Source organism: Equus caballus, chromosome 7, assembly GCF_041296265.1.
Source record: "Equus caballus isolate H_3958 breed thoroughbred chromosome 7, TB-T2T, whole genome shotgun sequence".
NCBI lineage: Eukaryota > Metazoa > Chordata > Mammalia > Perissodactyla > Equidae > Equus > Equus caballus.
Genome location: NC_091690.1, coordinates 80,128,165 through 80,142,891, shown reverse-complemented (window position 1 = coordinate 80,142,891; position 14,727 = coordinate 80,128,165). Strand labels below are relative to the sequence as shown.

General features: G+C 42.9%; 1 long non-coding RNA gene across 4 annotated transcripts in view; it reads right to left on the bottom strand.

The window, feature by feature from the left end:
• LOC102149611 (uncharacterized) overlaps window positions 1-14,727 on the bottom strand; it is a 61,960-nt gene that overhangs the window by 46,530 nt on the left and 703 nt on the right. For all 4 annotated transcript variants that reach the window (XR_011440696.1, XR_011440695.1, XR_011440697.1 and 1 more), the window contains exons 2-3: window positions 13,399-13,580; window positions 3,263-3,305 (exon numbers count right to left, since the gene is read on the bottom strand). This is a non-coding gene — a long non-coding RNA (uncharacterized lncRNA). The remainder of the gene's footprint in view (window positions 1-3,262; window positions 3,306-13,398; window positions 13,581-14,727) is intronic.

The window sequence follows — 14,727 nt, the reverse complement described above, 5'->3', positions numbered from 1 at the left end:
ATCCAATACACCTTCAATCACCAATGGACGCAACCTTGGCCACACATTCCAATCCTTTAGCAGATATTTTAGTTAATACTAATGCCCAAGTCCCATCATACGCCAATTAATTCAGAATTTCAGGAAATGGGGTCCAGACATCAGCATTTTTTAAAGTTCCCAGATGATTCTAATGTACAGCCAGGGTATGAGAGCAACGAGATCCTGGGACATGGACAGGTCACAGTAGAAGGACTGTCTACTGAGATACTAGTTTGACATGGAAGAAGAGCAGGATAGATGAGCTGGATGGAGAAATGATGCCAACATACACTTATCACTGTCTACTACTTAGACTCCCAGCCCGAGGTGAAGTGGTATGGAGGAGGAGCTTAAATGGGGATCATGAGATCACAATACAGAGAATCTGACTTTAGGATCTGTTCTGTAAGCCTTGTGGATCTCTTGAAAGCGGGAAACTGATGGAAGACAGGCACCCAGAGCAGGAGAAACAATGTTGCCGAGAGGTGGTTTGCCACCACTCGCTGGAATTAAAGCTGTGAGTTGTCTTCGCTCACTTTTCTCTCTCCTCTTTCCACACTATTAAACAAACAGCCCACTCCCTTGTAAGCTGAGATCCAAGCATCTGGAAGTCAGACAGGACCTTAGCAAAGGGTAGGCAGTGAGGACCCTAAGGAAAGGAACATAAACAGAAAAGCAGATGAAGGACGTACATTTCAAGAGGAATTAAACAAAGGAAGAATTCAGACAAATAACCTTCCACAGCCTTTATTAAATTATACATCGTATGATCTCTCTTTCTAAAGAAAAGTACAGAGAAGAGACACAAGATGTAGAGAAGAGCTTGTAGGACAGCAAAATGAAATAGATAATAAGCTGGCAAAAGAGAATAAATGGAAGCAAAAAAAAAAAAAAAAAAGAGAATATTATAGAGAGTGACCTCACATTAGAAGCAACAAATAACAGGGAAAAAAATGAGTGAAAATATAGCCAGAGTCCTCATGATCAGAATTAAGGAAATCACACAGGATAAATGGAACAAGAACAAAAATAGAAGCATGATTATGAAGAAGTTGATAGATAAGGAAGACTAAAGAAATCCAATATATATAAGTGGTGTTTCTTAAGATGAGAATGTCCTCAAATAAAATAAAAACTACCAATTTATCTATGTTTCACACATTTATCTTTTTTTTCCTATATCTGTTTATCTGCACAGAGATTCCTGAACTGATGCTCATCGAGTTAGAATGCTTGTTTCCAGGTAGTAGAGTTTGGGAATGAATATTAGTTTTCTTCCTTGTATCCTGTATTGTTTCTTATAATAAACATATATTAGTTTCATAAAATCAAAATCATTATCTTTAAAAAAGAAAGTCAAACAATGAAAACAACCAATGCTTTTGCAATGTCAAGAATTAAAAGTGACTGTATACAAAAATTAACTCAAAATGGCTAATAGACCTAAAGGTAAAACATAAAACCATAAAGCTCATAGAAGAAAGCATAGAAGAAAATCTATCCTAGATAAGACACTAAAAGCACAATCCATAAAATAAAATATTGATAAATTGGACTTCATCAAAATTAGCAACTTGTGTTCTTTGAAGGGTACTGTTAAGAGGATAAAAAGATTAGCCACAGATTGGGAGAAAATATTTGCAAATCATATACCAGATGAATGACATGTATCCAGTATATATAAAGAACTCTCAAAACTCAACAACAAGAAAACAACCCAATTGTTTAAATGATAAAAGGTTTAAATAGACACTTCACCAAAAAAGGTACACAGACGACAAATAAGCCCATAAAAAGGTGCTCAACATCACTAGTTATTAGATAAATACAAATTAAAACCACAATGACACACCAGTATACCACATTAGAATGGCTAAAATTAGAAAACAAAATCTGGGGCTGGCCCAGTGGTGTAGTGGTTAAGTTTGCAGGTTCCACTTCCGTGGTCCAGGGTTCACAGGTTTGGATCCTGGATGCCGACCTACACACCACTCATTAAGCCATGCTGTGGTGGCATCCCACATACAAAATAGAGGAAGATTGGCATAGATGTTAGCTCAAGGACAATCTTCCTCAAGTAAAAAGAGGAAGATTGGGAACAGATGTCAGCTTAGGGCCAATCTTCCTCATAAAAAAAAACAACAAAAATAAAAACCAAAAAAATCCCACAAAATCTGACAATATCAGCTGCTGAGGAGGATGTAGAGCAACCCGAACTCTCACGCACTCCAGTAGAAATGCAAAATGATACAGGCCTCTGGAAAACACAGTGTGGCAGTTTCTTAAAAAGTGAAACATACATTTACCTATGTCCCTAGAATCCCATTTCTTTGTATTTATTCTGGAGAAATGAAAACCCATGTTCACACGAAAACCTGTATGTAAATGTTTATAGCAATATCTCATAATCACCCAAAACTGGAAATGACCCAAATGTCCTTCAGCAGCTGAATAGATAAACTGTGCTAAAGCCACACAACAGAATGCCACTCAGCAATAAAAAGCAATGAACTATTGATACACACAACAACTTGGATGAATCTCAAATGCATTTTGCTAAGTGAAAGAACCCAGTCTCAAAAGATTACATACTGTTTGATTCCCTTCATAAGACATTCTTGAAAAGGCAAAAAGATATAAACAGAAAACAGATCAGTGCTTGCCAGGGCTGGGGGTAGCGGGAGGATCCGAAGACAAAGCACGTGGGAATTCTCTGGGATGCTGGAATTGTTCTGTATCCTGTGTGAGGCGGCAGTTATAAAAATCTACGCACGTGTAAAAACTCATAGAAAAAAGTGAATTTTACATTTGTAAATTTAACAACTTAAAAAAAAATCCCCAGTGAACATTCAGCTTTCCACATTCTAAACCTTGATGTGAACGAACAGCCGTTATCAACCCGGAAAGTGGGGGAGGGGCCATAGAATAATGCTTGGATCTACAGGTTGCCAAGACTTTATGAGGACACGAGACTCTAGCCTTCTGGTGACACTAGTTTATTTATTCACACAGCTGCGTCAGTTTCATAAGGAAAACCAAAAATTAAAACAAGACCACCCTAAGTATCACAAATACAAAATAATTACCATTTCAAAAAAAATATTGAAAGCAAAGGCTATTGAGGAGTTTCTGCTACTTAACAGTTCTGGCATGCAATTCATTTCTGCCTTTTGCTTTGGTCACATAGCATGGAGAACATTTTGATACCCAGAGAAAGGTAGAGAAAAAATTTTAAGTTCACCTTGCAACCTCAGGAATATCTTCAATTAACCTATTTCAGAAGCCTGAAAGAGAACAATAGAAAACTGTTACTATTTTTCCCAATAGAGCATCACTAAAGTTCTCTAACTGCTTGCATTCTTATTAAGTAAACTATCATCACAAATAAAGAACTTCAAATTTGTAATATTTTCTGGACACGTTTATAAGAGATACAAATATACTTCTAGAGGTGGCAGAAGAAGCTTTATTCTTAGGCTCTACTTTTTAAAAAATGAGTTAACCTGAGAGTACTCATTAATACATCAAGAATAGTCAATGTATTCAAATTTAATATATATTGCATTTGCGTATGTGTTTTATTCTTAAAATAGTTAAAAATATACTTGAAAATAAAATTAAGAACAAACCTTGAAGGAAGCCTTGCAGCGTTTGAATTTCTACAGAACACCATTTAAACACCACCCAGCTACAGTACAATAAACACCATCTAAGCTGAACAGGAGAATGCGGATGATCAATCGTTCAGCGCAAATCTGTTCTCACTTCATTTACCCAATTGCGGTTTTCAGCTGCTATACAACATGCATGTAAACTTATTTCCAGTCAGTTTAGGAGCCTTTTAAAAGCACTTTATCTATAGAATCTAGATGTGGTCATCTTCATTCATCCATCCAAAGAATATTTATTGAAGTGTACCATGTGCCAGGCACTGTTCTAGGCACTGGGGACAGAAAAGTGAGCAAAATGGATCAAACTCCCTGTCCTCATGCAGCTTATCCTCTAGAGGGGAGAGGAGAGAAAGGAAAGTAATAAGCTGGAGGAGATAAGTGTTGCTGCGGACTGAACGTTTGTGTCCCCGGGAACTTTGTATGTTGAAACTTAATCCCCAATGGGATGGTATTTGGAAGTGGCATTTCTGCAAGGTGATTGTCATGAGGGTGATGAGGTTCATGAGTGGGATTAGCACCCTTATAAATGAGACCCCACAGAGCTCCTTGCCTCTTCTGCCATGTGAGGACACAGGGAAAGGATGGCCTCCATGAAACAGGAAGCAGGCTTTCACCAGACTCCAAACCTGCTGGCGCCCTGATCCCTGACTTACAGCCTCCAGAACTGCGACAAAGAAATTTCTGTTGTTGATAAACCACGCAGTCTATGGTGCTTTGTTAGAGCTGCCTGAACTGGTTAAGATAGGTGCCATGGAGGAAAATAAAGCAGAGCAGGAAGATAAGGAGTGTTTTCCTTAAATAGGTTGGCCAGGGAAGGTCATGACAAAGGCGATGTTTGAGCAAAGACTTGAAAGGAAGTGAGGGGTTGAGTCATGCAGATGCTTGGGGCAAGAGCACCCATTCAAGGCAGAGGGCACAAGTGCAAGGGCTCAGGGTGGTGCTGCCCAGGCATGTGTGAGTGAGAACAAGGAGGCCAATGTGGCCTGGGCTGGAGGCAAAGAGATGTCACAGGAGATGTGCTCAGATAGGCAAAGATATTTACAAACTCTGGTTGCTTGGGGACCCCTAACCACATCATAGCAGGATCCAACCCTTCTCTCTGCCCCTTTCCCTTCAAGGATCACTGTTTTCCAGTGCGTTTGGGAAAAACAGCCTTTGTCTCAAGTGCCTTCTTGACCAGACACGCTGCAGCCTGCTTCTCTGCTTTCACCTGGCCACCTGGCAGCACCCCCGTCACACTGTTTCTGGTCGCCTTGGCTGTTAGGATTAGCCTTCTCTACTGATTCAATGCTGCTACCTCTGCCCTGGTCTTATAAAACGAGAGTTCCTTGCTCCAAGTGGGAACCAGTCCCCCCTTTATTCTCTAGCACTAATGACACAGCCCATTGAGTGTCACAGACTTTTCTAAAGCCTTGAAGAAACCATAAGAGGAGTTCAGTGCAGAAAGAAAACCTAGATATCACCTTACTAAAACCACAGCCCATCAGGCATCTGCCGTCCCAGGGAGCTCTTTCCTGGCTGCTGCTCTGTTAGGCTCATCTCCTCCACAGTCATAGGCCTTCAAACCCTGCCCTCTCTTCCCCAGTCACTAGGCTGTCAAATTCCTGTCTCTGGGCCACCAGAAGTAGTCCCGAATTTTACAACATAACAACCTCTCATTGAAGGAAAACATTGCTTTAATTTATTCTAAAAAGCCCCTTAGTCCTCAGTATCTCAATCCCTAGTCAGTCCAGATGACCCCGTGGGCCTTGCCTTTGCCTACCAGAAGATTCATGGGAGCATTTTCCCTGTGCCAAGACCAAGTCCTATACCATTCCTACAAGGCAGAAATATCCACTGGCAACTTTTCTAAAAATGGCAACATTTTACTTCAATGATGTTTGATACAATTAAAAACTATTTCGTGTTAAGGAAAACATAAGGCAAGAGGCACATTACTAAAATGTTTTCATTTCCCTTAAAATCAGACGGAAAAATGGATTTTTAGGTAGAAAATGTCTTAATATATAATATTAACACGTTGTCTTCATATAAACGCAGTCGTAAAATATTTTAAATACGTTTTCTGGAGGATGGGGCCCATCAAGGCAAAAACACCTAAGCCCATGACAATCCTAATGCGGCCCTGCAGCCAGTCAGAACATGCCATGACTTGAAGCTGACTGGGGCATGCACGCTGATCAGTTTGTCTATGCCATTCAGATTTGTAACAAAATTATAGCAGTAACAAAATTACAGCAAAACCAACTTGACCCTTAAGCAAAATAGAATAATATTTAATTGCTCATTGTTAGTAATCAAGAAGAAGACAGTAAAGCTATAGTTACTGATTGCCTAAACATCTCCCAGTAAGAAAGTGGGCACCAACCCAATCAAGTTACAAAAAAAAGACAAAAGGGAGGAAATTAGGTAGAATTAATCTGACTTCTTTTGTGATTGTTTTCTAGGCTCTAGGTCTTTGGTCCATGGGCCCTTCTGGAAGCAGGTCAGACACTGAATAATAACAATATGCACTTAATAATAATAGTAGTAGTGATGGTAGCAGCATTCAATCTGAGGCAAGCTCTATTCTAAATGCTTTGCATGCAAACTCACTTATCCTTTGCAAGAGTCATGATACTTTCAGTTGCAAGAGAGAGAAATCCAACTCAAGCAAGCTTAACACAGGCAAAACAAGGGGAGGGAACATGTTGGCTCACATGGCTGGGAAGAGTTCAGGGCAGCTCACAGAATCAGAGGAGGAGCGGGAGCCAGGAGAGTCTTGGGGATGGAACCAGGATTCAGCACCACCAGGCTCCCTCCCCATCCACCTCATTTCTGCTTGTTTCTGCTGGCTTCACTTTCTCCTCCTTCAGACAGGCCCATTCCATATACTGGAGAAAATAGTTGCCTGGAAACCCAAATCTTGCCCGTTTTAGTTTGGGCTCCCCCAAAGCAGACTCTAAGGCAAGAGTTTGGGTGCACTGCTCTATTTGGAAGACGACTTCAACAAGAACGATGGAAGAGGTGGGGAAGCGAGACAAGGAAGGAGAGGAAGCCCCAAAACGGGTGTGTTGATGAGTGGGTTATAGCTGGAGCACGTAGAGCTTAACACCACTAGGACGCCTCAGAAAGAAGGTGCAGAGAAGCCCTCAGGTCGTCCGCCTGAAGAGCTAGGAGGCTGAAGTATTTACCTACCAGCTTCTCTCTCTCGTTGTTTGAGAGTCACTCTGGGTGTGACAGCTCTGCAGAAGGCCCCTCTTGCTCCCCAGGTCAGAGAACCACCTTATGCAGACACACAGGACCCCAACTTGTGCACAGTAACTGTGTGCAGGTGACCTCAAGGGTGGACCAATGGGTATGGGTGGTGTACCTATAACATCCACTACAACTCTTTGCAGCACCGTGGCCCTGAATGTAGTATGCAGAGGCTTCTCCTCCAGCTGGGGCCCACTGAGGCAAAGGCGCCTAAGGCCTATGACATCCTAATGTGGCCCTGCAGCCAGCAAGCCCCCTGAGGGACCCTGATCCAGCAGGTTTAGGTCAAATGTGCACCACAGGGCAATCACAGGTCCAGGGGAGCAGCTTGATCTGTTGGAATAGAAAAGGTTCCCCTAGTTCTTTCCTCCACTTTCTTCAGTAACTAGAACCTTTATTCACTACGTAAGTACTGATGGTAAGGAGAAAGGAACTGATGGACACAAAATTGCCTGCTTTTCCAGTTTTTGCCAACTTGATCCCCCCACAGAAAGAAAACAGTCGTTATCAAAAAGCCAATTGTCATTCTGTCTCTTTAGAAAAATTTCCATTAAAGATCAAGCAAATTTTAATTAGATTAAGTATCCAATTACTGTAATTACATTTTTAAAAAATTCACATCATGAAGATGACCCTTTTTAAAAGGGTTACAGGAATAATTAGTGTATTCATATTAACCAAAATGTATTGGATAATATTTATACCCAGAAGACAAAGTACATTACACACATTTCACCTTTGGGGAAAGCTTGCAAATGTTTTGGCAGTGGCATGAATATTTATAGGCAAGAGTGTGCTTTAGCAAGATTATGTGAGGGAGCATTTAAATGCTCACCAATTTTTACCCAGGGGTAAAGTATACAGAAAATGTAGTGCAGAGATTATGGATATGCAAAGTGTGACTTAAGAGGGGAATTTCTATCCGTTTGCTTAATTAATTGGACCCAAAGTCTATTTCTTCTCATTCAAGGCAGAAAGGCCCAAGGTATCCAACTGTGACTTCTCTCTGCTCTGTGTCTGCCAGGGGCAGGGGCCAGTGAGGAGAGTTGGTAGGAAGGCAGTAAGGACATTCTCATCTCGACCACTCACCACCAGGAAGCCTGGGTCCTCATACCCTGACCTTTACCCACCCAGGCCCAGGTGGATAAAGCTTTAGGGTGAGGAATATGGGCCTTCTAGAGGCTTTCTCCCTATAGGTTTTCCTCTGAAATTGTCTTTCCTTTTCTGATTCCAATTTTCCTCCTTCCGACCTGCCTTTGAGCTGCAGCTACTGCTGCTGTTTCAGGCTCACACACAATTGCCTTCCAGGCTCCATCACATTTGCTAGCTCAGGGGAGGGAAGCAGCAGAGCCTCCATTTCACAGGTGAGTAAACTGGGGCTCCAGAGCTTGGAAAAACTCACAGAACCAAGCCACAGAACTCGCCTTGTAAGGGAGCTCTGCTGCCACCGACCCCAGACCTGCAGGGCCTCTGCACTGCCTGTCACGAAGCTGCTTGTGGCCACCACCAACTGCCAGAACATCCCACCTCTGCTGCCACCTATGCCTTCAAAATAGGCAGCCTAGGCGTTGCTGTTTCCTCTCACAGATAACTTCCAAACCAAAGTCAGGTATGGGAATGTCTGATTGGGGAAATAGAGTTATGTGTCTGCACCCTAGTGGTAAGGGGAAATATAGTTTGTTGGATCCTACATTGAGAACGTGAGAGTCTCAATGTGGATAACATCAAAGAAAGAGTATTCAAAAGATTTTGGACATCTACAATGACAGGTGTTCATCACATTCCCCTTATCCCTGATGGAAATGCTACCTATCTTTCAAGGCCTAGGTCCAACATATCCTCTTGTGTGCATCCTGTCCCTCTCTTGCCTTCCCTCTTTAGCCTCTTCATTCTGGGCTTTAGTGTTACAGGCCTTGCTCCCTTCCCCTCAGTGTGCTGGGGACTTGGGTCTCATTTCCCTGCCAACCACCTTGATTTCATGCCTATAGTAAGGGTCCATGACTCTACAATGGGGCTGCTGTGGTTCCTAAGGGATCTTCTTTAAAATTGTTTTCAGAGACCAAGGTACTTCCTTGAAATCTCCTCTGAGATGGAAAAGCCTCAATCACAGGGGAAATTACATTTTTGGAAGTAGCCGAAGTCATTGTATTAGTCAGAGTTCTCCAGAGAAACAAAACCACCTGGGTGTGTGTGTGTGTGTATCTGCGTGAGGAAAGAAAGAGAAAGACAGAGAGAGAGCAAGAGAGAGAGATTTATTTTAAGGAATTGTCTCATGTGATTATATAGAGGCTAGTCAAGTCCAAAATCTACGGGGTGGGCTGGCAGGCTAGAGAGACCCAGGAAGAGCCAATCCTGGAGTTCAAGTCTGAAGATCTCCTGCTGTGTAATTCTCTCTTACTTAGGGGAGACCAGTCTTTAGTTCCATTCAGGCCTTCATCTGATTGGGTGAGCCCCTCCTGCCCCCCTCCCCCCCACCCCGCCACCATTATGGAGGGCAATCTGCTTTACTAAAATTGCACTGATTTAAACATTAATCTCATCCAAAAACATCCTCACAGAAACACCCAGAATAATGTATGACTACATATCTGGGCACTTGGCCTAGCCAAGGTGATACATTAAATTAACCATCACAATCACTAGAGGGCAAATTTGGCGGATAAGGTAGAGTGACCTATGGTGGGCAAAATCAGTGACTTTTTGAAATGAGACTCTCCCGGATGACTCTTTTTTAACCATGTCTTTTTTTTTATTGAGATATATTTGACATACAACATTATATTAATTTTGAGTGTTCAGTGTAATGATTCAATATCTGCATATACTGTGAAATGATCACCATAATAAGTCTAGTTAACATCCATCACTACACATAGTTACAAATTTTTTGCTTGTGATGAGAGCTTTTAAGATCTACTCTTTAAGCAACTTTCAATTATACAATATAGTATTATCAACTCTAGTCACCATCCTGAACATTTACTTATAACTTATTATTATTTTATAACTTATTATTTAGGACTTATTTTATAACTAGAAGTTTGTTCCTTTTGGGGTGACCCTTTAAGCAACCTCTGGTTGTTGATTCCTAGGAAGATGTCTAATTGCTCGGAGCAGTGGGAGAATCTGCGTATGTTTGTGAAACCAGACTCACACTTTAATAAGCACCTACTGTGAATCACTTCTGTGCTCAGCCACGCCATGGGGAGAAGACACAGCCCTATCCTCTTGGGGTCCCCCCAAGGTGGAAAGGCCCAAGCCCATGGGGAACCATGTCCTCAGGAATCCAGTGAAAGGAAGAGTCAGCATGGGCTGGAGTGTCCAGGAGGGCTTCCTGCAAGAGGCTCAATTTGTTTAGGCCTTCTATATCAGAGAAGATAGCCTGTGGAAGGGGAGGAGGAAGGAAATCATGTAAAGGAGTCTTCTGAGAGAGGAGTAAGCAGAGCTCATGTCGGTCCAGAAAGGAGGCCATGACTTGGGGCAAGAGGATGAATTATGCAGGTCCTTGAAGGAGAGGCCAATGAGCTGGGACTTAATATGGCAGCCAAGAGGGAGTCCCTGAAGGCTTCTGAGGAGAGCAGAGCCCAGAGTTTGGGCTCAGGAACATTAGGCTTGTCTGGACAGGAGCTGGCAGCCTGTGTGTCTTTCCACCCACTGTGATAAACATTGTGGGTCAGTTCATCACAGGCTGTCAGGTAGGAAGAGGACACAGGGAAGGAACGGATTTCTCATTCAGCAAACGAAGGGTCTAGCTGTAACTTTTGAAGATGATTTCCTCATTACTGCCCAAAGGAACTGGCAGACTTGCAGGGACTATGTGAGGTATGGAGAGAAGCCTGGTCTGGGGTTGGGAGAACTGGGTTTCAATCCTGCTACAGTCACTAATCGTCGGAGTGATACATGGCAAATCCCCTTCCCTTTACAGACTTCACTTTTCCCTTTGCAAAACTGCTTAGCTAACTGATCTCTAGGGGCGTCTCTGGTCTTACCTCCCTCCCCTGCCCACCTTCGGTCTTCCTAGCGTGGGTCCCTTGGAGGTTGCCAGTCCCAGGGTACACTTGGGGGATGCCAGGTCCTGCCCTGAATGTGCTGCTTGGAAGATGTTCTTAGTCTTCAGGGAGAGAACAGGTAATCCCTGGCTGCCTTTAAGCCTCAAAGGGAGCCCCTTTGCTAAGCTGGAGTGGTTACTGAACACCTCTTTCCTTATTTCCAAACCTTCACCACATTCAACGAGGCCTCTCCCACCCTGCTCACTCTCAGATAATGGCCGCACCATATCCTTTACCAAGAAGAGGGAGGCAATGAGAAATGAACCCCCTTAATTTGCTGTCCCTACACCACTCCTTTTATGTGTGCCTCAACTCACTCCCATTTCCTCTCCTCTAAGCTGATCCCTACTGCTGAGTTCATCGTCTGTTCCTCATGTCTGCTCCAGAATCCAGGCATTGCTGCAACCCAGGTCCCCCTTACCCCTGCATTTTCCATCCCCCCTTTCTAATGTCTTCCCCTTCAATATACAAACATGCTCAAGCCTCTCCTTTGTTTAGAAAAGAACGAGCCTCCTTCATCCCTCAGACACCCTCCAGTTATCACTATATCTTTCCTCTTTCTCTCCATGCAAGCTCCATACACTGTGAGCTGCATTTGCCCTCTCTAATTCCTCGTCATTCGCTCCTTCTTTAGCCTATAGCCATTAGACTTCTGATCTCAGTTCTCTACTGTTACTTTATTGGAAAAACCGAGCAGTCACTTGGAGGGGGTAAGACCTGAGTTTTTCGAGGGGCTCCACAATACCACCAGCCACCAGAGTGCAGACATTCCAGGTCCCACTCCAAGAGGTGACTGACAGCTCTGCCCCCCTGAGGAGGCCCCTACCTCCTCCAGGCCCATACCCTGCCTGGCTGCAACAATGAACATGGTCCCAGCTAAATACTCTGGACTATAGCTTTGTGTTTCCACCTTGCTCTAGGCCACTTCCAGGACTAATGGGGTCACGACTCCTGCCCATTCACCTTGGCCACAATCCTAAGTTCAAGCTACCCAGATCATCCCTCTTCACATGCCACTCATTGCCATACTGCTCAGTATGTATTTTACTCTGACTGCATTTCCTACCTCTCTCTGACTTCCCGAACTTTCTGCTTACTGTGCTTTCCGGACTCAAGATCTGTCATCAGAAAAAATCAAGTGTGACAATCACTAATGTAAGTTACAGAACTAAGTCAACAGCCCATCAGACAGCTGGCTACAGGGCAAACTATGATCAATGACTATGTCTGTGCCGACTTACACTGAGTGATTTTGTGATGCCCCGCACGAGGAATGGTCCCTGCCCCCAGCCAGGCTGGGTCGGCAGCAGCTGGAGTTAGCTGGCTCCAGCTGCAGGGCCTCAAGGGCCTCATATCAGGCAGCCCCGTCAGTCATTACAAGGCAGAGGGGAAATACATTTCAAGGAGAAGGAGGCAACCAGAGGTTTCCCCACTCCTTGGGGCTCAGGCTGAGAGAACCTCTCTCTGCCTCCAACTGCACACCAGTGGTAGGTGGGTTCTCCTCTCTGGGTCTTGCAGCCTAGAAGCAGTTTGTTTCTGTGCTGAAGCTGTGTGTCATGAAAGCAGAAAGAAGGTAAATTAGGACTGTTGTGAAGGCAATGAGCCTGGGGCTATGAACTCTAGGAACACAAGAGAGAGCTACTAGGGAGCAATTTACAAGTTCCGTGACAGTGGGACTGCAGGTGAGAGACAAGAGGTTTGTTCTGAGTGTAGAACAATGTAAAATAGAATGGGATCAAGCAGTTACTAATAAGAGCTGGTATTTATTCAGGAAGATTTGTATCATCATCAATTTATTTATGTATGTAACAAGCACTTAGAAGTGTGCCTGTGAGTGCCTGTTGCTGCTCCTACAGCTACTCTAAAAAGAAACCAACCAACAAAAAAAACTACAGCTCCTTAGAAGAGCATGCCATTTGGCTGCTCATCATACCCACTGTTCCTGTCACCTTCCAACCCTCCAATAACTCCTTCTTCATTTAAGATGTTAACACCTGAGACTTTATCTTCTTCTCCATCTCACTTCCATCTTCACACTTGGGAACTTCAAAACAATGGTGTAACCTAGGCTTCCACTGGGGCCTCTTATCACTTTACATGAGTGCTCTTGCTAATGTCATCTTCTCCCAGACTTCATTTACTATTGATTGGCCAATCACTTCCATATTTGTTTCCAGCCCAAACATCTTTTCTGAGCTTCAAATCCATATATCAAACTGGATAGCTCTACATGGATATTTCAAGGAATCTCAAACTCAACTAGTCAAAATCTGAACTCATCATCTTTCTCACAAACCTGATTCTTTTGTTCTCAAAATCTTGTTATATGGAATCAATGTCTAACCAGTCACCCAAGCCAGAATTTAGGGGATCATCCCAGATTCCTCTGCACTTCTTAGAAGCTATGTCCCATTACTTACCACCTCCTGAAGCTGCACTTGTTTTCCATGAGTCCAGAGCTTCTCTGGTTCCAGAGAGTAAAAGTAATAGTTAAGAGGGCAAGTCTTGGAGTAAGCATGCCTGGATTCAAAGTATAGCTTCCAATTAATACTGTGTAGTTGTTGGCAAGTTACTTAAGCTTTCTGTTCCTTGGTATTCTCACCTGTAAAATGGGTATATAACAATATTGCTTACTTCATAAAGTTGCTAGGAGAGTCAATTGCTATGCAAATACTTGGAACATAGTACGTACTCAAAAACTTTTAAAAGATGTGGATGATATCAAGGATGATGATGCCTGAGTGATGCCAGTAGGGGTAACCACCTGGCTGCAATAATTGAGGGATTAGATTTGGATGATATCAACTGCTAAGTCTTAACCAGACTTTCAACCAATCCTTCTTCATTCAGCCCCATTCCACATCTCTGGCTTTAAAGGTATTCAGTGCCTCCAATTCCTAAGACTTTATAGGTTCTGGGGGGAAATTAGTTTGCATCTTAGAGGTGTTCCCTCTGTAGGCACTTCACTTTTTATGTTCTATACCTGCACTGTCTAACATGGTAGCCACTAGTCATATGTGGCTATTAAGCCATTGAAGTGTGACTGACTAGTGCTACACGTGTTGAAATGATAATATCTTGGGTATACGGGGTTAAATAAAATATATTATTAAATTAATTTCACCTGTTTATTTTCAATTTTTAAATGTGGCTACTAGAAAAGTTAACTACACATGTGACTGGCAGTATCTTTCTATTGGATAATGTTTCATCTTACAAAATTTTGACACCTCTTGTCTGCTGTCATGTTTTCTCCCATTCTCTTTAGTCTTGTAGTTGATACACTTTATCTCTTTATTTTCTTTTTGTGAGGTGTCTGGGGAAAGCAAAAATAAATGGGTGTGTTCCATCTGCCATGTTTAACTGGAAGTCATATCTGAGCTTGTCACAATCTGGCTCCTGCTCCAACAGTCTTATCACTTCATGTCCTGGCACCAACCCTATAGTCCAGCTAAAATGAATTACTAATAGTTTTGGGAACACATCAGGAAGCTTCAAGCTTTCACGTCTTTTCTTTCTTTGCGTCCTTTTCCCGGAATACCCTAACTCCTCCCACGCATCTGCCTAGTAACTTACCCACCCTTCAAAAACTGAAATTTCACCCACTCTCAGGAGCTTTTCCTGACTCCTCCTCCTCCCAGTTCAGCTGATTACTCCGGAGTCCAGAATATTTCCTGCATTTCTTGTTTAGATACCTATCTGCCCCACAAGGGAACCCACCTTATTCATCAGACCTTTTAGTGCCATTT